The 26,337-nt window shown below is 40.3% G+C and overlaps 1 long non-coding RNA gene across 1 annotated transcript; it reads right to left on the bottom strand.

The window, feature by feature from the left end:
• Positions 1-15,270: 15,270 nt before the first annotated feature.
• On the bottom strand, positions 15,271-24,501 carry LOC120096544 (uncharacterized). Its single transcript, XR_005493054.2, has 3 exons — positions 24,374-24,501; positions 21,832-21,938; positions 15,271-15,333 (listed from the first exon to the last, which is right to left on the bottom strand). It is a non-coding gene; the product is annotated as an uncharacterized LOC120096544 (long non-coding RNA).
• Positions 24,502-26,337: the final 1,836 nt, after the last annotated feature.

Here is a 26,337-nt window from a genome sequence, read left to right as displayed (position 1 = left end):
CCACATGGTGGCTCACGACCATCTGTGATGAGATCTGATGCCCTTTCTTGGTGTGTCTGAAGACAGCTACAGTGTATTATATATAATAAATAAATAAATCTTTTGAGAGAGAGAGCGAGAGCGAGAGCGAGAGCGAGAGCGAGAGAGAGAGAGAGAGAGAGAATTGCATTAATCAGGGCCCTCTGGAGTCATAGAACTTATGGAATCTCTCCTGTAGACCAAGAAGAACCCAACAATGGGCTGCTGTGAATGGGAAATTCAGGAACCTAGTAGTTTCTGAGACCCAAGAGGCTAGCTGTTTCAGCTGACGCTGACCTTCTGTTTAAGTTGGAATCCTGAAGAAGTAGTTTCCAGCAGATGTGCTGGCAAGTAAGTTCACACAAGTAAAGAAGAAAGGGCCTTCCTTTTCCATTGTCCTTATGTAGACCTCAAGCAGGTATATACCACCACTCCTAGATTTGGAACTAGTCTGACTTGAACTCAGAGATCTGCTTGCCTCAGTCTCCTAGGATAAAATGAATGTACTACCTTGCCTGGGCCTAAGCTTATCTTGGCCACTATACCTCAACATCTGGATCATGTGTCATCCCATGTCAAGGTCTGAATCAAGATCTGGATCACAGGTGTTCCCTCCATTTTGAGATTCCAAATGTATTCAAGTTGACAACCATGAGTAGCCATCAGAAGTGTTAAGCTTATTTTTTTACATAATTTTGCCAACATTAATTATTATTTACATAAAAACAATATACTATCAGCCCAACTTTCCACAGAGAGCTAAAACACCATAAAACAATAAAATATAGTTATTTGAAGGAAGTCAAGGTGTCCTGGACTTCAAGAGTTATCAGTATGGAAGGAAAATGCCCACAAAAACAGCACTCTGCTTTTGACTTCAGGCCACAGAAAGCACAAGGGCACCCTAATCTGAGCCCTCTGTGCCTGGGGCAGACAAGAAGATCTGACTTTCAGTTCCACCAAAGTATCTGTGCTCCAAACCAAGGACAACACAGGCATGGGGGAGGACACTGAACATCTCCTCTCCCTAGAACGCTTTGCCAAATTAAAAACCTGAAAATGGCAAGAGTTGGGCAAGTCAAATATTAGATGACCAACTAACAAAGCTACTGACAAGTGCCTGGTGCTCATACAACAAAAACAAAAGGGCAACTTGAATTCCCAGTAATCGCATGGCAAATAAAAGCTTTTACTTGAGAACACTGAAGTGGGAACAGAATAGCCTTCTAAAGAAGAGAAATTCATGGGCTAGAGAGACGGCTCAGTGGTTAAGAGCACTGACTGCTCTTCCAGGGGTCCTGAGTTCAAATCCCACCGACCATCTGTAATAAGATCTGATGCCCTCTTCTGGTGTGTCTGAAAACAGCTACAGTTTATTCATATATAATAAATAAGTCTTTAAAAAAAAGAAATTTAAATATATTAAAAAAAAAAAAGGGCTGGAGAGATGGCTCAGCGGTTAAGAGCACCCGACTGCTCTTCCAGAGGTCCTGAGTTCAATTCCCAGCAACCACATGGTGGCTCACAACCATCTGTAAGGAGACCCGATGCCCTCTTCTGGTGTGTCTGAAGACAGCTACAGTGTACTTATATATAATAAATGAATAAAAAAAAAAAAAAAAAAAAACCTGTGTGCCCAAAGCACTGGCCACTTACCACATGTGTAAAAAAAAAAAAAAAAAAAAAAAAAAAAAGATCTAAAAAGGGCTGGGGATTTAGCTCAGTGGTAGAGCGCTTACCTAGGAAGCGCAAGGCCCTGGGTTCGGTCCCCAGCTCCGAAAAAAAGAACCAAAAAAAAAAAAAAAAAAAAAAAAAAAAAGAAGAGAAATTCAGGAAGTCCCACACCAGCGGATCCCGGCCCGCAGCAGCTCTCTGCTCCCAAACCCCCTGGGAGAGAGACCTCACCGCCTGGTCAGGTGGGCACTCCTGAGGCTGCAGAGCGGAGGAGACCACCAGCACTGCCCACCACTGCCCACATCCCTGGCCCAAGAGGCAACTGTATAGGGCCTCTGGGTTCCCATAGGGGAGGGCCCGGGAGCGGCAGGACCCCTGCACCTGAGACACCGCCGGAACCTGAAGGAAACAGACCGGATAAACAGTTCTCTGCACCCAAATCCCGTGGGAGGGAGAGCTGAACCTTCAGAGAGGCGGACACGCCTGGGAAACCAGAGGAGACTGCACTCTGTGCACGTCCAGACGCCAGAGGAAAACACCAAACACCATCTGGAACCCTGGTGTGTGGAGGCTCCCAGAAAGAGCGGCGCAGATCTTCCCGGTTGCTGCCACAGCGGAGAGGACTTAGGCAGTACCCTACGAGCAAACTTGAGCCTTGGAGCTGCAGGTGGGACCAACTTTTCCCCTGCAAGAAACCTGCCTGGTGAACTCAGGACACACAGAGGCAAAATTCCTCTAAGACCGGGCACTTCCTGTGTTTACCGGAAGTCCCACACTGGTGGATCCCGGCCCGCAGCAGCTCTCTGCTCCCAAACCCCGTGGGAGAGAGACCTCACCGCCTGATCAGGTGGGCACTCCTGAGGCTGCAGAGCGGAGGAGACCACTGGCGCTGCCCACCCCTGCCCACATCCCTGGCCCAAGAGGCAACTGTGTGGGGCCTCTGGGTTCCTGTGGGGGAGGGCCCAGGAGCGGCAGGACCCCTGCGCCTTAGACACCGCCGGAACCTGAAGGAACAGACGGGATAAACAGTTTCTGCACCCAGATCCCGTGGGAGGGAGAGCTGAACCTTCAGAGAGGCAGACACGCCTGGGAGACCAGGGGAGGCTGCACTCTGTGCACGTCCAGACGCCAGAGGAGAACACCAGGCGTCATCTGGAGCCCTGGTGTGCGGAGGCTCCCGGAAAGAGCAGCGCAGATCTTCCCGGTTGCTGCCACAGCGGAGAGGACTTAGGCAGTACCCCACAAGCAAACTTGAGCCTTGGAACCACAGGTGGGACCAACTTTTACCCTGCAGGAAACCTGCCTGGTGAACTCAAGACACAGGCCCACAGGAACAGCTGAAGACCTGTAGAGAGGAAAAACTACACGCCCGAAAGCAGAACACTCTGTCCCAATAACTGGATGAAAGAAAACAGGAAAACAGGTCTACAGCACTCCTGACACACAGGCTTATAGGACAGTCTAGCCACGGTCAGAAATAGCAGAACAAAGTAACACTAGAGATAATCTGATGGCGAGAGGCAAGCACAGGAACCCAAGCAACAGAAACCAAGACTACATGGCATCATCGGAGCCCAATTCTCCCACCAAAACAAACATGGAATATCCAAACACACCAGAAAAGCAAGATCTAGTTTCAAAATCATATTTGATCATGATGCTGGAGGACTTCAAGAAAGACATAAAGAGCTCCCTTAGAGAACAAGTAGAAGCCTACAGAGAGGAATCGCAAAAATCCATGAAAGAATTCCAGGAAAACACAATCAAACAGTTGAAGGAATTAAAAATGGAAATAGAAGCAATCAAGAAAGAACACATGGAAACAACCCTGGACATAGAAAATCAGAAGAAAAGACAAGGAGCTGTAGATACAAGCTTCACCAACAGAATACAAGAGATGGAAGAGAGAATCTCAGGAGCAGAAGATTCCATAGAAATCATTGACTCAACTGTCAAAGATAATGTAAAGCAGAAAAAGCTACTGGTCCAAAACATACAGGAAATCCAGGACTCAATGAGAAGATCAAACCTAAGGATAATAGGTATAGAAGAGAGTGAAGACTCCCAGCTCAAAGGACCAGTAAATATCTTCAACAAAATCATAGAAGAAAATTTCCCTAACCTAAAAAAAGAGATACCCATAGGCATACAAGAAGCCTACAGAACTCCAAATAGATTGGACCAGAAAAGAAACACCTCCCGTCACATAATTGTCAAAACACCAAACGCACAAAATAAAGAAAGAATATTAAAAGCAGTAAGGGAAAAAGGTCAAGTAACATATAAAGGCAGACCTATCAGAATCGCACCAGACTTTTCGCCAGAAACTATGAAGGCCAGAAGATCCTGGACAGATGTCATACAGACCCTAAGAGAACACAAATGCCAGCCCAGGTTACTGTATCCTGCAAAACTCTCAATTAACATAGATGGAGAAACCAAGATATTCCATGAGAAAACAAAATTTACACAATATCTTTCTACAAGTCCAGCACTACAAAGGATAATAAAGGGTAAAGCCCAACATAAGGAGGCAAGCTATACCCTAGAAGAAGCAAGAAACTAATCATCTTGGCAACAAAACAAAGAGAATGAAAGCACACAAACATAACCTCACTTCCAAATATGAATATAACGGGAAGCAATAATCACTATTCCTTAATATCTCTCAATATCAATGGCCTCAACTCCCCAATAAAAAGACATAGATTAACAAACTGGATACGCAACAAGCACCCTGCATTCTGCTGCCTACAGGAAACACACCTCAGAGACAAAGACAGACATTACCTCAGAGTGAAAGGCTGGAAAACAATTTTCCAAGCAAATGGTCAGAAGAAGCAAGCTGGAGTAGCCATTCTAATATCAAATAAAATCAATTTTCAACTAAAAGTCATCAAAAAAGATAAGGAAGGACACTTCATATTCATCAAAGGAAAAATCCATCAAGACGAACTCTCAATCCTAAATATCTATGCCCCAAATACAAGGACACCTACATACGTAAAAGAAACCTTACTAAAGCTCAAAACACACATTGTACCTCACACAATAATAGTGGGAGATTTCAACACCCCACTCTCATCAATGGACAGATCATGGAAACAGAAATTAAACAGTGATGTCGACAGACTAAGAGAAGTCATGAGCCAAATGGACTTAACGGATATTTAGAGAACATTCTATCCTAAAGCAAAAGGATATACCTTCTTCTCAGCTCCTCATGGTACTTTCTCCAAAATTGACCATATAATTGGTCAAAAAACGGGCCTCAACAGGTACAGAAAGATAGAAATAATCCCATGCGTGCTATCGGACCACCACGGCCTAAAACTGGTCTTCAATAACAATAAGGGAAGAATGCCCACATATACGTGGAAATTGAACAATGCTCTACTAAATGATAACCTGGTCAAGGAAGAAATAAAGAAAGAAATTAAAAACTTTTTAGAATTTAATGAAAATGAAGGTACAACATACCCAAACTTATGGGACACAATGAAAGCTGTGCTAAGAGGAAAACTCATAGCGCTGAGTGCCTGCAGAAAGAAACAGGAAAGAGCATATGTCAGCAGCTTGACAGCACACCTAAAAGCTCTAGAACAAAAAGAAGCACATACACCCAGGAGGAGTAGAAGGCAGGAAATAATCAAACTCAGAGCTGAAATCAACCAAGTAGAAACAAAAAGGACCATAGAAAGAATCAACAGAACCAAAAGTTGGTTCTTTGAGAAAATCAACAAGATAGGTAAACCCTTAGCCAGACTAACGAGAGGACACAGAGAGTGCATCCAAATTAACAAAATCAGAAATGAAAAGGGAGACATAACTACAGATTCAGAGGAAATTCAAAAAATCATCAGATCTTACTATAAAAACCTATATTCAACAAAACTTGAAAATCTTCAGGAAATGGACAATTTCCTAGACAGATACCAGGTACGGAAGTTAAATCAGGAACAGATAAACCAGTTAAACAACCCCATAACTCGTAAGGAAATAGAAGCAGTCATTAAAGGTCTCCCAACCAAAAAGAGCCCAGGTCCAGACGGGTTTAGTGCAGAATTCTATCAAACCTTCATAGAAGACCTCATACCAATATTATCCAAACTATTCCACAAAATTGAAACAGATGGAGCACTACCGAATTCCTTCTATGAAGCCACAATTACTCTTATACCTAAACCACACAAAGACCCAACAAAGAAAGAGAACTTCAGACCAATTTCCCTTATGAATATCGACGCAAAAATACTCAATAAAATTCTGGCAAACCGAATCCAAGAGCACATCAAAACAATCATCCACCATGATCAAGTAGGCTTCATCCCAGGCATGCAGGGATGGTTTAATATAGGGAAAACCATCAACGTGATCCATTATATAAACAAACTGAAAGAACAAAACCACGTGATCATTTCATTAGATGCTGAGAAAGCATTTGACAAAATTCAATACCCCTTCATGATAAAAGTCCTGGAAAGAATAGGAATTCAAGGCCCATACCTAAACATAGTAAAAGCCATATACAGCAAACCAGTTGCTAACATTAAACTAAATGGAGAGAAACTTGAAGCAATCCCACTAAAATCAGGGACTAGACAAGGCTGCCCACTGTCTCCCTACTTATTCAATATAGTTCTTGAAGTTCTAGCCAGAGCAATCAGACAACAAAAGGAAGTCAAGGGGATACAGATCGGAAAAGAAGAAGTCAAAATATCACTATTTGCAGATGATATGATAGTTTATTTAAGTGATCCCAAAAGTTCCACCAGAGAACTACTAAAGCTGATAAACAACTTCAGCAAAGTGGCTGGGTATAAAATTAACTCAAATAAATCAGTAGCCTTCCTCTACACAAAAGAGAAACAAGCCGAGAAAGAAATTAGGGAAACGACACCCTTCATAATAGACCCAAATAATATAAAGTACCTCGGTGTGACTTTAACCAAGCAAGTAAAAGATCTGTACAATAAGAACTTCAAGACACTGAAGAAAGAAATTGAAGAAGACCTCAGAAGATGGAAAGATCTCCCATGCTCATGGATTGGCAGGATTAATATAGTAAAAATGGCCATTTTACCAAAAGCGATCTACAGATTCAATGCAATCCCCATCAAAATACCAATCCAATTCTTCAAAGAGGTAGACAGAACAATTTGCAAATTCATCTGGAATAACAAAAAACCCAGGATAGCTAAAACTATCCTCAACAATAAAAGGACTTCAGGGGGAATCACTATCCCTGAACTCAAGCAGTATTACAGAGCAATAGTGATAAAAACTGCATGGTATTAGTACAGAGACAGACAGATAGACCAGTGGAATAGAATTGAAGACCCAGAAATGAACCCACATACCTATGGTCACTTGATTTTTGACAAAGGAGCCAAAACCATCCAATGGAAAAAAGATAGCATTTTCAGCAAATGGTGCTGGTTCAACTGGAGGGCAACATGTAGAAGAATGCAGATCGATGCATGCTTATCACCCTGTACAAAGCTTAAGTCCAAGTGGATCAAGGACCTCCACATCAAACCTGATACACTCAAACTAATAGAAGAAAAACTAGGGAAGCATCTGGAACACATGGGCACTGGAAAAAATTTCCTGAACAAAACACCAATGGCTTATGCTCTAAGATCAAGAATCGACAAATGGGATCTCATAAAACTGCAAAGCTTCTGTAAGGCAAAGGACACTGTGGTGAGGACAATTGGCAACCAACAGATTGGGAAAAGTTCTTTACCAATCCTACAACAGATAGAGGCCTTATATCCAAAATATACAAAGAACTCAAGAAGTTAGACCGCAGGGAGACAAATAACCCTATTAAAAATGGGGTTCAGAGCTAAACAAAGAATTCACAGCTGAGGAATGCCGAATGGCTGAGAAACACCTAAAGAAATGTTCAACATCTTTAGTCATAAGGGAAATGCAAATCAAAACAACCCTGAGATTTCACCTCACACCAGTGAGAATGGCTAAGATCAAAAACTCAGGTGACAGCAGATGCTGGGGAGGATGTGGAGAAAGAGGAACACTCCTCCATTGTTGGTGGGATTGCAGACTGGTAAAACCATTCTGGAAATCAGTCTGGAGGTTCCTCAGAAAATTGGACATTGAACTGCCTGAGGATCCAGCTATACTTCTCTTGGGCATATACCCAAAAGATGCCTCAACATATAAAAGAGACACGTGCTCCACTATGTTCATCGCAGCCTTATTTATAATAGCCAGAAACTGGAAAGAACCCAGATGCCCTTCAACAGAGGAATGGATACAGAAAATGTGGTACATCTACACAATGGAATATTACTTAGCTATCAAAAACAACGAGTTTATGAAATTCGTAGGCAAATGGTTGGAACTGGAAAATATCATCCTGAGTGAGCTAACCCAATCACAGAAAGACATACATGGTATGCACTCATTGATAAGTGGCTATTAGCCCAAATGCTTGAATTACCCTAGATCCCTAGAACAAAGGAAACTCAAGACGGATGATCAAAATGTGAATGCTTTACTCCTTCTTTAAATGAGGAAAAAGAATATCCTTGGCAGGGAAGGGAGAGGCAAAGATTAAAACAGAGACTGAAGGAACACCCATTCAGAGCCTGCCCCACATGTGGCCCATACATATACAGCCACCCAATTAGACAAGATGGATGAAGCAAAGAAGTGCAGACCGACAGGAGCCGGATGTAGATCGCTCCTGAGAGACACAGCCAGAATACAGCAAATACAGAGGCGAATGCCAGCAGCAAACCACTGAACTGAGAATAGGTCCCCCGTTGAAGGAATCAGAGAAAGAACTGGAAGAGCTTGAAGGGGCTCGAGACCCCAAAAGTACAACAATGTCAAGCAACCAGAGCTTCCAGGGACTAAGCCACTACCTAAAGACTATACATGGACTGACCCTGGACTCTGACCCCATAGGTAGCAATGAATATCCTAGTAAGAGCACCAGTGGAAGGGGAAGCCCTGGGTTCTGCTAAGACTGAACCCCCAGTGAACTAGACTATGGGGGGAGGGTGGCAATGGGGGGAGGTTTGGGAGGGGAACACCCATAAGGAAGGGGAGGGGGGAGGGTGATGTTTGTCCGGAAACCGGGAAAGGGAATAACACTTGAAATGTATATAAGAAATACTCAAGTTAATAAAAAAAAAAGTAAAAAAAAGAAGAGAAATTCAGGAATTTACCCCAAGATAATCTGTGATTTCAAAGAACTCTAGCCACATACTGATGAACGCCAAATATGTTTGGAAGACCAATACATAAGAACCTCTGTGATTTTTCTCTGCAACTACATTTTCAGGTAAAAATAACTGAGCATACTAACTGAGATGATCAAGTGATTAAAAACCAAAAGGTGAAAGTTGAACAGATATAGAAATGATTCAAATCTTACAATGAAAGCTTAAGGGCTTTATTCTAAAATCAGGGAATAGAGCTTTATCAAACATATTAGGTGGCTTTCTAAAATAATAAAATATAACTTATCTTGTTTAGACTTTTGATAATAAAGTGAAATAAAAAAACTGATTTTTATACAGGGGACACAGCGGCTGAAAGGCAAGTACCCGGATGAGGTAAGGCATCTTTAAATGCATAGAGTATTCCTGGTATAAACAATAGAAAATATTTAACACATGTCAAAATTAAAGAGAGGAGAACAAGTAACAGAAGCAAATAAAGTATCATTAAAGTGTAAAACAAAATTACAGGATCATTCCTAGTATAGCAGGCTGAAACTTCTTATAGTAATGACAAAGGAAGTATCTAAGAGGGAGAAAGAGACAGACACCGTGGTTTATAGACAATTATCATCAAAGGAGCAATAAGAAAATTTACTGTTGACTTCTGAAGAGAAATGATAAAACCAAAGAGCAATTCAGTGCAATCCGCAGGTGCGGAGAGGAAGCAGGGAACTGTATTTCTAAGTCTGCTGTATCAGTTAGGGTTCTCTAGAGGGTCAGTTCTCAGAATCCATAAGAAGTAGACTCGGATGCTAGTGCAGGAATGGACTTGCCGGTGAAAGCAAGACCAAGCAGGCAGAAAACAAAAGCTTCACCATTCCCTGTTCTTTATATAGGCTGCCATCAGAGGGGTGGCCCAGACTTGAGGTGACTTTTCCCATCTCAAAAGTTTAGGATTAAAATTGGGTCTTCCTACTTCGAATGATTTAACCAAGTAAAGTCCCTCACTCATGCCTGGCTACTTGGGTTTAGTTAATCCCAGATGTAGTCAAGTTGAATAATGAGAATAGGCATTACATCTAGTAAATATTTCTTTTACCAACAATAAGAAATGTTTCAGATTATCAGAAACTGGAAGAGACGATTACTCAGTGATCTATAACAAAGGGAGTATTCAGTGGTTTACAGAGGCCCGATAGACGGTCTTGGGAGAATGCCTGAAAGCTAAGAATGAGTGGTGGGATTCGGAGAAGAAAATACGAAACAAATAGCATTTTAAAGTTTCCAGCGAGGAGTTTAGGCTGTAGAGAGAATTAAAGCCATAATGCCATGTATTTGGGGAGAATGATAGGATTGATTTAACTCTTATATTGTGGTGGAAGTTTGAGGACAGCTTTTCTTTCCTGTTTGCTTTTTGCTCTCCCACTCTATTTTAGAAAGACTCAAAACTAGCTTGTATTCTTCCCATGTCAGCTTCTCAAGCATGTATTACCTTTTCTCCCTAAAAATATTAATTTCTATTAAATCATTATCAAGTGGTCATATTGTTATATCTAGACTAAACTCTTAAAAATACTAATAAAGATGGGCCAGAGAGTTCATAGGCTAACAACAGCATGTGCTGCTCTGGGAGATGTCCCAAGCTTCCAGCCTGTGTCAGGTGGCTCCCAACAGTTTGTTAATTGAGCTCTAGGAGATTTGATGTTCTAATCTGGTCTCCACAGGTGACCCTCACAAAGCTCTTGTGTACTCTCCCTCCTCTCTCTCTCTCTCTCTCTCTCTCTCTCTCTGTCTTTCTGTCACACACGCACACTACATACACACATTAAAAATGTTAAAAATAGTAGTAACAGGGTGTTTAAACTTAACATGTAATAAAAAAGAGGGTGAAATATTAAAATAATTTCCAGGTTGTTGGAAAAAACAGTTGAGAAATATTTCTTTAAGAAAAAAAATGCATCGATTTTGATCTGGCAAATTTACACTTACCAGAAATGTATACAACTGCAAAATTGTTCACAGCAGAATTATTATTAACAATAAACAAATAACTTAAAATGAAATGATTTAGACATTTCTCAATAAAGTTTGAGATGAACAAATACAAACAAATTGTACACATTTAACAAGTAAATGAACTCAAAATTACATAATAAAAGTAAATGAATTCATCATTGGATAATAAAGAAGTATTTACCACAGAAAATGTAACATGAATACCACAAGAGTTACAACACAGTTGGTATTTCACAGGGAAGAAAGTTATGGGGACAGGAGTCAGCAAAGCTTCCTGTGTACAGATTTGAGAGGTGGTCTCATGGATGTATCTTAGGGATGTAGCTCTTAGTAAAAATATTTTCCATTGCATTCTTAAAAGTTATATTTTTTTCTAGATCTAATCCAAGGGCAATTCCTCAAAATAACAAATTAAAGAACTTTCATTAAATATCTCTGAATTGAGCAAGGTTTGGCAGATTAAAAATGGGTCTCATTCTTTCTTCATTCCTTACTATAAATCTAAAATGATTCAACATACACAAACTCAAAGGACAGATCTGGTAAATCTGTGTGAAGGACAACAACCAAGGAGAGTAGAATGGGCAGAACTTTATTAAAATAAAATAGTCAATATCAAAGAAATAGGGAAGCACAGAGCATTGGTAGGTGTTCAGATGAAAAGCGTCCCAGGACGCCGCTCTTTAAGTTAGCCTTGGAGGATTTCTATTTTGTCATAGGAATCGCATGGGGTACATTACTTGTCTAATTGTCTACAAAGGAAAATTTCTAACTTGCTTTCTGGGAATTTCTTCTTAGTACACATGGTAGAGATGATAAGTTGAGGGACTTAAACAAAGATCTTCAATTTATGTGGAAAGACATGAGTATTGTCTGAGAAAATATCCCTTGACATCCTTGTGACTACAACATAGTTCTGCCTCCCTTGGGTACCACAAAGGGATGCGCCTTACTTCATCTTGAGGCAGTTTAGACCAGAATGACAAACTTACAAAGTACCCATTAGGGCAGATATTAAGGCCAGGGTTTGTTTATATATGTATTCATTTTCAAACCGCATCGACTAAAGGAGTGAATTTCTCCTAACCCTTTGCATACCAGATGGGCTGCACCTTCCAAGGCCTGTGCTTCTTTAAAAGCACAATTGTTGTTCAATCTCTCTCAGGTGCAGATTCATTAGCTCTTCACTGGCTTTCCTTGTTTGCTGACTACTTGTGGAAAAAGCCATTTACCCTGGTGAATGTCAAGGTTAGTGCAAACTGTCCTTGTCATCAGTCTCTCTGGCAGAAGGTCAGGGCTAAGCGCTCTTCAAATGGGCAGCGTTGAACAAAGCAGAGCTGGACTTAACTCACCAAAAGGGAGAAAGGAGGCCCTTGCACGGGTTGATAAACATTCCTGTGGGCTTCCAGCAGAGATTAACTCCTTCCTTGCCACTTTTCAGAAACTGCTTGATCTGAAAAATACCTTGTAATGTGTGAAATTTCCAGGTCTGAGAGATATGTATATAAAACACACACACACACACACACACACACACACACACACACACACACACACACAAGCTACAGTGGCTTCTGTATCTTTTTACATCCCCTCTGTCCTCTTAGCTGTTGAATCAATTAGATCTTCCTCTAAGGTCCAGTTTGTAAACCAACTCCTCATCTTAGTCTTTTAATATTTTGTGACTGCTACCTTGAGTTTACATCTGCAGACACAGATGTGAACCACATATAAAGACCTACCAGGTTCTGAAATAGTCACACTTTGTGGGAATAGTCAACTTATCACAGTGGCGGTTTGGACATCCTCGCCCAGTCCCAACTTGATCCAGCTAGAGCACTGCCTGCACGCAGGAAAACACTAATCCAAACACCAGCGCTTGTAGAGACTTGACTCTTGTCTCAAGTTCTACCATTCACTTTGACAAAGAGAGTGGCCTTTCTTGAGACACTTGGGACAGCAATCACACTTCACATCCTACGTGAGGTAGTCTAGGGGAAGTTTGTCAAACAAGGTATTTTTCCTTTTGGGTTCCTTTAAATGAGCATTTGTTTCCAATGTGCCCTTAAAATGTAGAGCCCAGAATATGAAGTATACTTCAGATGTTGCTAGACTGAACTTAATGCATATTTATATATGTATATATCATATATTTGTATTTGTTACATAACACATACTTTCTATTCCAATATGTCAGCTCCCACATTGAATTATGAAAGCCTTGATTGCTATGCCAAAGACTTTGCATAAGTCGTAGGCAGACAGATAAGCTTTGTTCATGTAAATTCCAATCACATAACTTACATATAAGGCATTCATATATTCTTAAATTATTGCATTAATTTTAGATTATTTTTATTTGTGTGTGTGCATGTGTGTGTGTTCATGCACACGCACCGCATGCCTGAGCAGGTTTTATGAGCTAAGGCGAGCACACATAGCATACATGAGGAAATCAGAGAACTTTGGGGAGAGTATTGTGTAGGATCTAAGAGCTGAACTGGTTGTCAGGCAAGTGCTTTCCGCTGCTAAACCACACCAGCCCTGTGTCAAAATTTTAATTCAGTTGTTTACTATCCATAACTCACCTGTTATTTTAACATGTGAAAGCCCATGTTATTCTTGACAAAGTTCCTGAGAGCTCAGTATGATCTATTTCTTTCAATACACTACGTTGTGTGTTCCCTTTAAATAGCTTATCCTCAGGGTTTGTCTGGAAATTTTTGTTTATTTCATTTGGAGGTATCTTCAGGGCTCCTGATCAAATCACTGAAATGTCACTCCTGATGTAATTTTGGTGATGTAAATCCTTTTCCAGCATAATAAGTCCTGTTTTCTACCCTTAAATTCAAAAATCATGAGAAATATTTCCAGCTACATTTATTTGTCCTGGATCGCTATATTGATGGGACTTGTTGAAGTATTTCTTATGCCATTTGCATTTTGAGTCCTGTATATAATTATACTTTATTTTCCTGTGGCTCTTCCAAATCCTTTTCTAGAACTAATTTTAGAGGTTTTCCTCCCAGTACCTCTAGAATTCCTTCATCATCAGAAATATTCTTATCTCTTTCCCTTTTCCCTCCTTCAGGCAGGGAGAAGAGATACATATAATTACCCAACGGTTCAGTTCTTGAAAAGAGAAAATTAACCTGGAGGAAGACAGGATTTAGAATGATTGCAGCAGTGCTCACACTCCTGGGTATCTAGAAGAATGGTGTTTCAATTTTCCAGTTATTTCAATGACATGGAAAACTGCAAAATTAAAATGCAGAAACTCTAAGTAACTTTAGTACGCCATCATTGTATTTTATCATTAATTACCATTAATCTCTTGTTCTCCTTAATTATAAATCAAACTAGCAAATGAATATAGCTGTAGGAAAACCATACTATTTGTAGATTTTACTACTGCCCATTGCTTTGGGCATCTACTAGGTCCTTGTTTCATACCCTTGTGAACTAAACCAAACTTTCTTATGTGGCATATTCAAGAAATGGCCTGTAGTATTTTGATGGAAGGCAGACTGTCTATTTTACCTAATCAACACGGATTTGCTCTGGGGTTTAGTTTTCGGTGTTTTGTTTTGCTTTGAAGTGAGCCCCTTGACCTCAGTCTCTGATATGAGCTTCATCACCATCTCCCATGGTCTCAGCCACTACTTGGTCATCACAAGACAAACTCAGCATGAAGGAGGAGTAACTTGGCCATGGCTGGGTTTCTGCTATCCGGTGTATCTTCTTATTACTCTCCTGATTGCCCTTTATCATCTTTTTTTTTCCTGTTGAATACTTCCATATTGCTGATATTTCTGGTAGAAATTTCATATTTAACAAAGCTGTAGATTTGTCTTCTTACTTGAAAAAGACACTTCATGTGGTGCTGACAAGGTACAAACATGAATACCCTGTTACAGAGGTCTGTGATTCAAGATTACCACAAGAAATGCATAATCAAATAATACTCAACTGAAGCCAGGTTTTGTAGGGTGAGGTGGCATGTGTTAGAAGTACCAAAGGCAGAAATCTCACTTTCCCTGTTTGCTCACAATTGTGTCCATTCACCTGAGCTCTGTAATTGAGTCAGTTAAGTGCCTTCCTGCTTTATTCCCATCCATTTACAAACAATACATGTTCCCGTGCATACTTAATATATTAAAGGCTATCTTTGTTATTATTAACATTTAATATTGTTTCATAGTTTTTCATTTAACTCTTCTAAAGAGTTTCTTACTGTTTAGAAATTTCCGTCATAGCTACCTGTTTTTGACATTTCTAGGTAGTTTCTTATGACATAATGAACTTAACTCACATAAGTGTTTGACTTTAAATGTTACAGGTTAGCATTCTTGTTTTCAATTATGCCAAAGTGAATATATCCTTACCTGTCCTTTCCTCTTATGTCAAGATTTCTCAGAAAGAAATGCTGAAAAGCAAAAGTTTTAGTCAAAATCAATGGAAAATTTGCTTTTTTTTGTAACAAAGAAATTTGCTTTTAAATTTTCTGTGTGGCCCTAGAGATACCCCCCAATCCAGTTGTCTTTCCAGGTGCTCTCTCCCTCTACCCTACCCTGGCTTCATCCCTCCTGTTCCTCCTCCCTATTCTCATACACAGCCCCCCTTTATTTTCCCATGTCTGATCCATTTCACGTTCTCAGGGAGATTCAAGCACCCTGCCCCACTTTGGTCCTCCTTATTCACTTTGTTACTTAGATTCTTTGACAATGGAAACTCCAAGGAATTTATGAAATGGCCTTAGCTAAGACTCCTAGCAATGGAGGCTATGAAGCCTGAACCAGCCACCTATAACCAGGCAAGACTTCCAATGAAGAGATTCGGACACCAACCCAGACACTAAAACTTAGACCAACAATTTGTGATGCCTACAGGGTGTGCAGGGGTAAAAGATGGAAAAAATTCTGAGGAAGGGGCCAACAATGACCCAGCACAGTTTGAGATCCGGGCTATGTGAGGGAACCCACCCCTGATTCTACTAATGATATCCTGCTGTACTTGCAGACAGGAGCCTAGCATAACTGTCATCAGAGAGGCTTCCCCCAGCAACAGATAAAAACTGGTGCAGAGAGCCACAGCCAAGCTCAGGGAACCGTGCAGAAGATGGAGAGGAAAGATTGAAGGAGCCAGAGGGGTGAAGGACACCACAAGAAAACCTACAGAATCGGCTAACCTAGGCCCATAGGAGCTCACAGAGACCGGACAGCCTACCAGAAAGCATGCATGGGATGGACTTAGCCCTCTGCACACGTGTAACAAATGTGAAGCTGGGTTTTCATGTGGGATTCCTGATGTAGGGGATGTCTCTGACAACATTCCATGCCTTTGAACCCTTTCTCCTAACTGGCCTGGCTTGTCTAGCCTTATCAGAAGAGGATGCACCTAGGTCTACGGCAACTTGATATGCCAAGGCTGGCTGATATCCATGGGGGTGCCTCCCATTTTCTGAGGAGAAATGGAGGAAGGGTGGATGAAGGGAGAGGGGAGGTGAGAGAGAAAGGCTAGGAGAAGAGAGGAGGGAAAGAAAGCTGTGATTGTGATGTAAAGTAAATTAATAATATAACAAAAAGTCTGTGTGGTCATTAATGATAAGTTATTTCTCTGCCAGTGAAATGAATCAATTCAAACAGGTCAGCGTACATTAAGTACAGGTTTATTGGGAAGCTACTCTAAGATGAGTTCACTGGCCCCAAGGTCCTAAGCCAGAGAAGTCACCAGGGGAATGGAGAAAGAAGGGAGAGGAAGGGAAGGAGAGAAAGAATGTCCAGGTGCAGGCAGAGGGAGAGAAGGAAAAGGAGACCAAAATGCCTAGATTATAGAGAGAAGAGTTCTGAAGGAAGGGCAGCCCAGCCTTTGGGCTGGAAAGTTTCAGGTTGGGGCAAGGTATGCCAGGTAGGGACTGAGGGATTCTGGGAGAACCTGGAAGCCAGATCATCTTTGGCATGTAAAATATATTCCTCTGCCCCTTGTCCCGGAGTCTGAAACCAAACAACTAACACTGTTTCTGAATCTTGGCTTCCTCAGGCTGTGTGCTGGTTGCTTCTTAATGTGTTCCCTTCTGTTTTAGCATCAGTCTTTACCCCTCTTGCTTGCCCTGTGTACTGACTTCCTCTTGTTTGGAAATTAGATAGACAAATTCTACAATGTTTCCTTTATTTTCTGTGTGTTCTGGAGTACGCTTATAAAGTATTGTTTCCTCGAGGTTTGAGAAATTAATAAATTAACTCTTTGCACATTTTAAATACTGAGATTTCAGAAGCATATCAACTACATAAAACAGTTCACAGATGACTGTGAGCCAAGGTGAACCGTCATGTAATCTAATCCACACTCTGCAGCAGAGAATGTGAGGTGATCCTCAAGATGGCCGACTTTTATGTGCCCGTCTGATGATTACTCTCTCTCCTCTTCAATTAAACTGGTGTTCTCATTGGTACACCAACTGTTTCTACTTTTTAAGCATAATGTTAAACCACAAAGCACACATTTCCTTTATATCACGCTTATTTTGCTCAACGTTATGATTGTGAGTGCATTCATGTCTCAACAGAAGGCAATAATATAGTACAGTTGTATAATGTCCCAATGTACAGACCTACTACTTATTAATTTATATGTGACATTGATTTACACAGTATGATTTTGGTTGCTAGGAGCATGCTTCCTTTGACATTGTTTGATTATTTTTTCCTGGGGTGGGGAGGCCAGTTATTCTCAATGATAAAATGATTATACGGGGTAATGCCAACAGGTAGCAATGGTTAGAGCTCAGTACACTAGCTGCAGTGTATGACAGTGGTAATTCCTCCCCAGTACACTTACTGCCAGTTCTGGGGGTTGAACCCAGGGCCTCATGCATGCTAGGGAACTGCTCTGCTGACTGACTCCCTCCTGGCCCACAATTCCCGGCTTTCCTCTGTCAATCTCTGTCATTTTAACCAGACTGCAGACTTCATTCTGCTATCTCACGGTAATTTCAATGTACATTTTCCTTGCAGCACTCTCTCATGTGTTCACTAGTCACTCAGCTAGTCTGTTTTTGAAGAACTCATTCAAGACCAAAGTCCATTTTGTGGCTGGTGTGTGTGGTAGAGGTCACCCCCACACAGGTTTTATCCAGGTGACAAGTTTGATGCAAAGATGACTTACCTCTGCTTTCTGCAGGAAACTGTTACAAACTAGTCTCCGTGAAGGCATGTCTTTATCTGAATATGCCCTGTCTACTAGCGTGTGTTTCGGAAGCATACCTGTAATTACTACTTCCATGTATCTCATACCTAGTAAACCTAATAACGCAAGTTCCTGCGACCAGCCCTTGCCGAATTCCCCGCCAGTTATTTTCCATACTACTCGAAATTCTTCTGCCACTATCCAGATGCAGTCACTTTCGGGAATTTGTTGGGGACTGTATTGAATATAAGTATCATGAACTTGTAAATGTTTGTGTTCCTGAGTCAATGAGTGAACATATCTCCTTCCTTTATCTAAAAGTTTTATTTTCTCTTGGTCTTACGGATTTCTATGTAGATACCACATACATATTTTATTAAATATATGCAGAGTGATTATATTCTATTGTTATTCTGCTACGTTTTCTTTCCTTCTGAATCTCAGAAGCTAATAAACAGAAACATAATTCATCAACGTTCTTTAGCTTTAACAAGCTAAAGGGATTTTTTTCCCCCTAACAACTTATTTGAAGGGAAAGGTCAACTCAAAATAGACTAGGGATCTTATTGTGAACCTTGAAACTGGCGGTCCAGAGGAAAACTTGGGAGAAAGATTCCAAACTCCAGGCAGAGGAAAGGATTTCTGGATCTGATACAGCATTTCTAGGTATAAAGAGCAAGTCTACCCTGGGGAGGCACGAAACTCTGCTTTGGATGGTAAAGGAAACAAGAGGATGAAGTCAGGCTATGTAGACTGGGAGAAAATCTTTTCTAGCTACTCATCTGACAGGGATAAATGACCAAGCAATAGAATGACTTTTAAAAACAACGAAGAACAAATAATCCAGTCAATAAATGGGCAAATGAACTCAGAGTGTGATAGACCACAGTGAAGCTAGAATTTTTTTTTTTCAAAATCTTTACCCATTAGATATAACTATATTGAAATTTCTTCTGGATCCAGTCAGATTGGCAAGAAAACAAATCAATGAAATGTTGATGAGGGTGAGAGCCCTATACTGTTGATGGGGATGCAAATTAGTCTCGACTTTATGGAATTTCTCCCCAAGCCTAAAATGGAAGCCCTGTGTCAACCAGCATGGCCATTCCTAGATGTGCTCCTGAAGGAACCTTATGAAGAGAACATTTGGGGCTTCACCGTGCCCCTGGAAAATTCATGGAGTCACCCTCCATGTCCATCAGCAGATGAATGGATTAAACAAAGAAACAAAAGGAGAAACAAAACAAAACACTGAAAACCATGGCACGTGTACAAGATGGAGAATTATTCACTCATTAAAAGGGAAATCATGTAGCTTGAGAAAAAGGAAACAGGAGATCATCCAGCTTAGAGAAATAAGCCACAACCAGGTGGATCTCAGTATCTATCCCTCCTAAGAGAAATCAAAAACCGTGGAAGCTATTTTCGCTAAGAAACCAGGAGAAAACTAACAAGGAAAGGCTAGGATTTCAAGTATAATACAGTGGCTAAATACAACCAGGGAGCCTTATGTGCATCTGTAAAAATGTCAAATGAAACCCACTTTTTTTCTGTACAGTTCCTCAATTAAAAACAAATTCTTTTGGATTATATGATGCAATCAAATCATTGTAGCCTTTTCGGTCATTTATGTGTTTCTTTTAAGTCTTAACTGTGCTCTAACAACTCCAGCAAGGTGGTTGGCAGCACGGACAGCACATGGCATCCACAGAATACCCCCAGCTCTGGAGATCATACGGCATCTCACCTTTAAGTTTGATGATGGCCTTGGGCTCATAAATACAGTTATGTGTACTTTCTTTTATTTCTAGCTTGCTCAGATGTTTTATTTCAGTGTTTGTTCTAATTATAAATAGCAAATATTTCCAAAATTACTTTTCTGCATTTACTGAGAATTACATTTTTCTTTTCTTTTCTCTGGAAACATGGTGAACTGTATTTATTTCAATGTTAAGTACATTTTAAATTTTTGGAAGGAGAACAATTTTTGTCATAAAGTTTGAGCATTTTTATGAAGCATTCTGCTCCGTGTGCTCTTATTTTGTTCAAAAAGGTTTGCATCTGTGTCCTTGAAGGACACTCACGCAAACATTTTCTTTTTGTGCTGTCCTGTGAGCTTTGGTTTACAGATTTATTTAGGAGTGTCTCCTGCATATATGTCACATGCTGTAGAATATATAAGACAGCCATCATATTCTTTGCAAGACAGGAAGTAGGTAGACCTCATTTAAGATACTGACCAGAGAGTGCCTCTCTCCAAAAGAGACTTTTAATAAAATGTATTTTTCTGTGACTTTTTTTCCTTTAAACTTTTCTCTTTGCATTTCTCCTGTGAGGGGAACTTGGGGTGAGAATGTTTCATCACAAGGCATACTTTCCAATGCCTGATTTAGTTTACTCTGAATATGACCCTACTACTTGTAAGAAGACCTTGAACTGTGTCTTTGTTCTTGGCTTTGACTGGTTGCTCTCTCTTCTCATCACTTGTAACAGTGAAACTTAGTTGATGTTGGTAAACACTCCCAGTAATTAATGGTGGGCTCCTCTGCAGATCTGTTTTCTCCTCTTTCATGTGTGCTGTAGTCATATTTTTTCATTCTCTTGCTTTCTGGGGTTTCCCTTAGTTCTTTTCCTCCTGATTTCCTTAGCTTGATGGCCACATCATTTTCATCTTTATCTTATATATTCAACTAACTCTGTAATTATCCCTCTAGATTTCCTCAGCTGCAGTCTGCATGTCGTGGTATTTTTTCATTATCATTCATTTCAAAGAATTTTCTAATTTCCTCTATAATTTCTTTTTTTTTGACTCAAAATCTATTTAGAATATACTTCTTCATTTCCAAACATATGGGAATTTCCTAGTTATCTTTTGTTTTTGTTTTGTAGCTTGATTTGCTCTGTGGTCAGAGTACACACTCAACATGACTACAGCCCTTTGAAATGTGTTTAGACTTTCTATATGAATCAGCAGATGATCTATTTTGGTGAGTGTTTCATGTGTGCGTCATACAAATTCATACTCTGCAGATGTTGGACACATCTCCTAGATCAATCATGCCTTGTTTGTTAATTGTGTTTTCCAATGGTCCACACTCTCATTGTTTGACTTGGTTTTATTAATTAATGAGAGAAGTATGTTAACGTGTACTACCACATCTATGATTTCATCTCAACTTTGTGAGTTATATTTCTGTTATATATTCAAAGTTTTGTTTGGATGACTATGGAAAATTAAATCTGTCGTTTCCCCCTCCCCCAGTAAGTGGAATCTTTTGCCATTGAGAGGTCTCTTCTTTAATCATTTGAGTGATTACTGACTGAACGTTTTATCTGATAATAGCACAGTTGCATACCTCGACTTGCTCTCGTTTCTCTACTTTTATCCTTCTGCTTTCTGTTTTGCTATCATACTTAAAGTCTGTTTCACTGGCATCTAGGTGGACATTATTTATTTTAGACTGAAGTTTTGCCAGGGTGGGGGCACTAGCATAATTTTGTTTTAATGTGATAACTAAATCAATTTCTCTTTAAATCCAAAATCATCATTTTCTGTAGCATTGCCTCACTTCCTTTCAATTTCCTCTTCTTTGGTTTATGGATCAGTTGGTTTCGTTTGTTTGGCTGTCTTGTTTCTTCCTTTTACTCCCCTGGCCCTTACTTTTATCTTAATTGTTACGCTAGATATTAGAATATAGACTCTGACTCCTAAAAAGACTGACAAAAGCAACACTCTCACCTTTCCCAGCATTTCACCGGCTCCAGAACACTGTACCTCCACTTGCCTCTCACTCACACATCTGGCAAGCTTCTGTTGTCCTGTTTTAATTGTGTGTTCTTGGATGCCTATGGGTAAAACCCACAAAATATGTTATTCATTTTATTTATTTTACAGTCAATATTTATTTAGATTCACCCATATGTTTAACTTTCAATACTCATTTAGCTTCTTTCTTCGAACAATAGGTCACTTCAATTTTTTCCTAAAGAAAGTACTTCAGATTTTCTTTGAATGAGCTACACTTATAAATGAAGACTTGGGCCTTTCTTCCGAAAACTGTTTTTACTTCGGAGGGGCATTATCATCCATAATGATAAACACTGAGTTCACCTCTATTCCTTTATCACTTTGAAAATAACACCTCCATGTTTGGTTGTTTCCATTCTCCTTCGGGGAAATCTACCATTAGCCATGTTGTGGCTCTGTTGAAAGCAATTGGTGTTTCTGCTGAAAGCTTACACTGCGGTCTTTGTCCATGCACATGGTAGCTCACCATAATAGAGAGCAGTTTCTCTTGCTTTACTTGGGACTCGGGGACTCATTTGTACTTTATGTTCCTATTTTGGGCCTGTGCCTCGACTCTTCATGTGTGTGATTGGTGTGACCTGTGTGACAGACTTTCCCATTTGGCCAGGTCTTCTCTTATTTCCTTCCATTTGTTCTACTGGGCTCCACTTAAGATGGTTTTTGGACTGAGTGACAAAAATGCTACCACTTCCAGCTCACCTTTAGGATAGATGAGGGGTTTGCTGGTGGCAACTCTCACAATTCTCTAACTGAGAATATTCAAATCTCCCATTTATTTTTAAACTAAGATTGATTTCTGAGAGTAATATTAGGAGAAATGACTGAGTAAAGACGACCCCTCCTGCCAAAAACGCTATAATAAATAATGAACAAAAACAGCAAAATCAAGGTAAGGACACCGTGGCCTTTTGTCTTATTTTTGATTGTTCTCCTTTCTCTATATATTCTTAAAACATTTGACAACAAAAGGCTCACTATCAGGGAAAGTGGCAGGTCCGTGGCCAGAGCAGTCATTGCAGAATGGTCTGGAAGGTCCCTGGAGATCTCTACTCATAGGCATTGGCTCCTTAGTCTATTTTCACTGCACATCTCTAAAAGTAGCCTCCCCTCCTGTGGCAGTTGCTGAAAAAGGTTGTAACAAATGTATAACATTGTAGCTGCCAGTAGGAGGACCAAGGTTGGGGATAAAACACTGCTATGTTCTACATCCTGCTGAAGAATCCTTTGGAGCTTTCTTAGAACCGTTTGACAGAAAGGAATCTTCCTGTCCCCACCTACATTTGGAAAGGATACCCATCATTTCTAAAGTATGCCTCTTTCTTACACAGCACCACAGACACTTCTGGTCTGTACTTCCTTTGTTTGTGTGTCCCAAATTCAGGAAGTAAGGGCTCTTTGGATCAGCAAGAGGCTATGTTACGTTGCTCCTGAGAGAAGACAGCCACTGAGCAAAGGCTGAAGCACCAACTGCCCCCATCTTCCATTCTTTCATCTTTAACAAGGTTTCTACTCTCTGGAGTTTTTTTTTTTTTTAGGTCAGGGGGTCTTGTCAGGATGCAAACGTTGTGGGTAGATGCAAACAAGGAAATGAGGTTGGGTCTATGGATTTTCAACAAAGCAAGTTGCCACCTCAAATATTTCATACAATGTCTGTATAATGGGAAACTGGGGACAAATGGAAACCTGGAATCTTTCTGGTAGTTCTCTGGGGAAGATAGGGTCTCTCTAGCCTTCTTTCTTCACCCTTGAGCCTTAACCTCTTCTCTTCATGCTTCTCACAGGAAATATGCTTTCACAGCCCCACTTGACCAGCTCTCCTTTATTTTCCCAAATCTTCACACTCATTCTTCAAGAAGGTCTCAAAATTAGTTACTATTTAGCAAACTTTTTAAAATTTTTACCGGAAGAAAGAAAGAGAGAAAGAAAGAAAGAAAGAAAGAAAGAAAGAAAGAGAGAGAGAGAGAAAGAAAAAGAAAGAGAGAAAGAAAGGGGAATCTGATGCTCTGAGGGTAAAAGTGCTGCCTGCTGGTGCCTCAGCAGGCTAAAGGCTGAGACACAGCCCTGGGTCATCTATTTCACATGCTCTGAGATCAGTGCTGCTTGGTATGGAAGCAGAAGGGCCATTGGCTCATCTTAAACACTGTCTCAGATCGTTGTTACATCTAAATAACCATCTCCAAATCCTCCTGTCAGTTCCTAAGAAATGACAGCCATCGTCATTTGAATTCAAGGTCAACTTTTAATTGATTTATAATTATAATAGCATATATAAGCAAAAGGAACCATGCATTCAATGTATGTGCAGTAAGCAAAGAATGGGATATAAAGCCTTGGGAGTCTAGCTTTCTCGAACCTAGTTCATCGTCCTGCTTACGGAAATGGAGACAGGCAGAGGCCAATGGTATGGAAACACAGAAGCACCAAGACATACATACTCCCCGCCTCTCACAAACCAGGGACAGATAGAACTCACCTGAACACTGGTGGCCACTCTGGTTCTCTCTTCTATCTTTGTCAGGTGGCAGTCATTTTAACAACATGTTAAACTCATTCTGTGAATGGCACGATTCTATTAGGATATTGTTATCCCACGTAAATGCTATTAGTTCCACAAATGAAGTGCTTTATATGAAACTGCTTAGAAAACTATAAAGCCATTTACAAATGGAAGAAAAATTATAATGTTCAAGAGAGAATAGCATTGTACAAAACTGGAGTCATAAAATGCTAAAACACCCACGGATGAAACTAAATCTGCACTGCGTGTGTGTGTGTGTGTGTGTGTGTGTGTGTGTGTGTGTCTGTGTCTGTGTGTGTATGTATGTGTGTATGTGTGTATGAGTGTGTGTATGTGTGTGTATGTGTGTGTATGTGTGTGTGTGTATGTATGTGTGTGTATGTGGGTGTGTATGTGTGTATGTATGTGTGTGTATGTGTATATGTATGTGTGTGTATGTGTGTGTGTATGTGTGTGTATGTGTGTGTATGTGTCTGTGTGTGTGTCTGTATGTGTGTGTATGTGTGTGTGTCTGTGTGTGTGTCTGTGTGTATGTGTGTGTGTCTGTGTCTATGTGTGTCTGTGTGTGTATGTGTGTGTGTCTGTGTCTATGTATGTATGTGTGTGTATGGTGTGTGTATCTGTGTGTCTGTGTGTGTGTGTGTGTGAATGTGAAAGAAAACAATATTTTTTCATTTCTATGACTAATATTCTACAACTAAGAGCGTAATGTTTTTTGCTTCTGGTGTGTGTTCTCATCTAACTGGACATATTTTTCAGTCCTTCTGTCTCTTAGAAGTGCCACTTTGTGAAGGGAGGAGGCAGGATACTGCAAGAAGTTTTAAAATATGCTGCTAATGAATGAATGGACAATTAATTACTTGCTAAATACATTAACACAAATCTGGGTCTAACTTTGACTCAGAATTAATTTGGGACATATGTGCACGTCCTTACTTATGTTTGCGAGGGTGGGGCGTTTGGATTTGCCTTTTCAGATGAGATAGTCTTATTCTTGGGCAGAGGGAAGAAAACCCATCCAAGTACATTACTGTACAAAATGCTATCTTATCAAGAACACTGCTCCTTACACACTAGCGACATTCTCTTACATGCCTCCTCCATTGCTCTTGCACCCGGAAACCACACAAGTGTATTCTGTGTATACAGTTAGGATGGACAATACACTATATACCCAATGAACAGCAACAAAATGTCAGCTCCCGTTCCGTAAACCACAGTGGAGATTATCCCCCAAATGTCATTGATTCTCAGAATATGCTTTTATTTATTTAATTGATTAATTGCTTTTGTTTACTTACTAATGTTTATCTTATCCAAACTTCATTTCTTCCTGCTATATATGAAGGCCTATCAGAATGCTATTCTTTCGGTATTAGAGCAGAATTTACATATTAATGCATAGGAGAGCACTGATGTAAACTGCCTTTTCAGGGACCACCCTCTCTACCCAGGTTCTGTCTACAGATATTTTGAACGTGTATCCATCTCTTCCAGTGGTAAATTGCCAGCCTATGCTCATTAGAATTCACAGTTGTGGATAAGAACAACATTTTTCTAGATATTCTCCCCCCCCAAACATAGTTCTTTAATGGTGCCATTGATGAGACAATATGGCCAACTTCTACACCCAAGCGGATGAAAGACAGGTATCCTTTTCCTTGACAAACGACTGTGTGCTTTCAAAGTCTAAGACTCTTCCTTAGAATATTTAATCAATCTTTTAGGCAAACAGGAGTCCTTGAGCTCAAGCTTGGAAACACTCACAGGCATTCCCTTGGCATCTTTCTTCATACTTTTCAACTTAGGTAATTTATTAACACTGTGCCACTGCCAATTCTTTTGAGATGTCCCTTTTAACCGTCTACTTTCCAAACTCAACACTGCGGCGGAAGGCTCTTGTTGGCTATCCCACTGGT

This window comes from Rattus norvegicus, chromosome 14 (assembly GCF_036323735.1).
Source record: "Rattus norvegicus strain BN/NHsdMcwi chromosome 14, GRCr8, whole genome shotgun sequence".
Taxonomy (NCBI): Eukaryota; Metazoa; Chordata; class Mammalia; order Rodentia; family Muridae; genus Rattus; species Rattus norvegicus.
The sequence above is the reverse complement of the archived record's forward strand: the minus strand, read 5'-3'. Positions and strand labels throughout refer to the sequence as shown.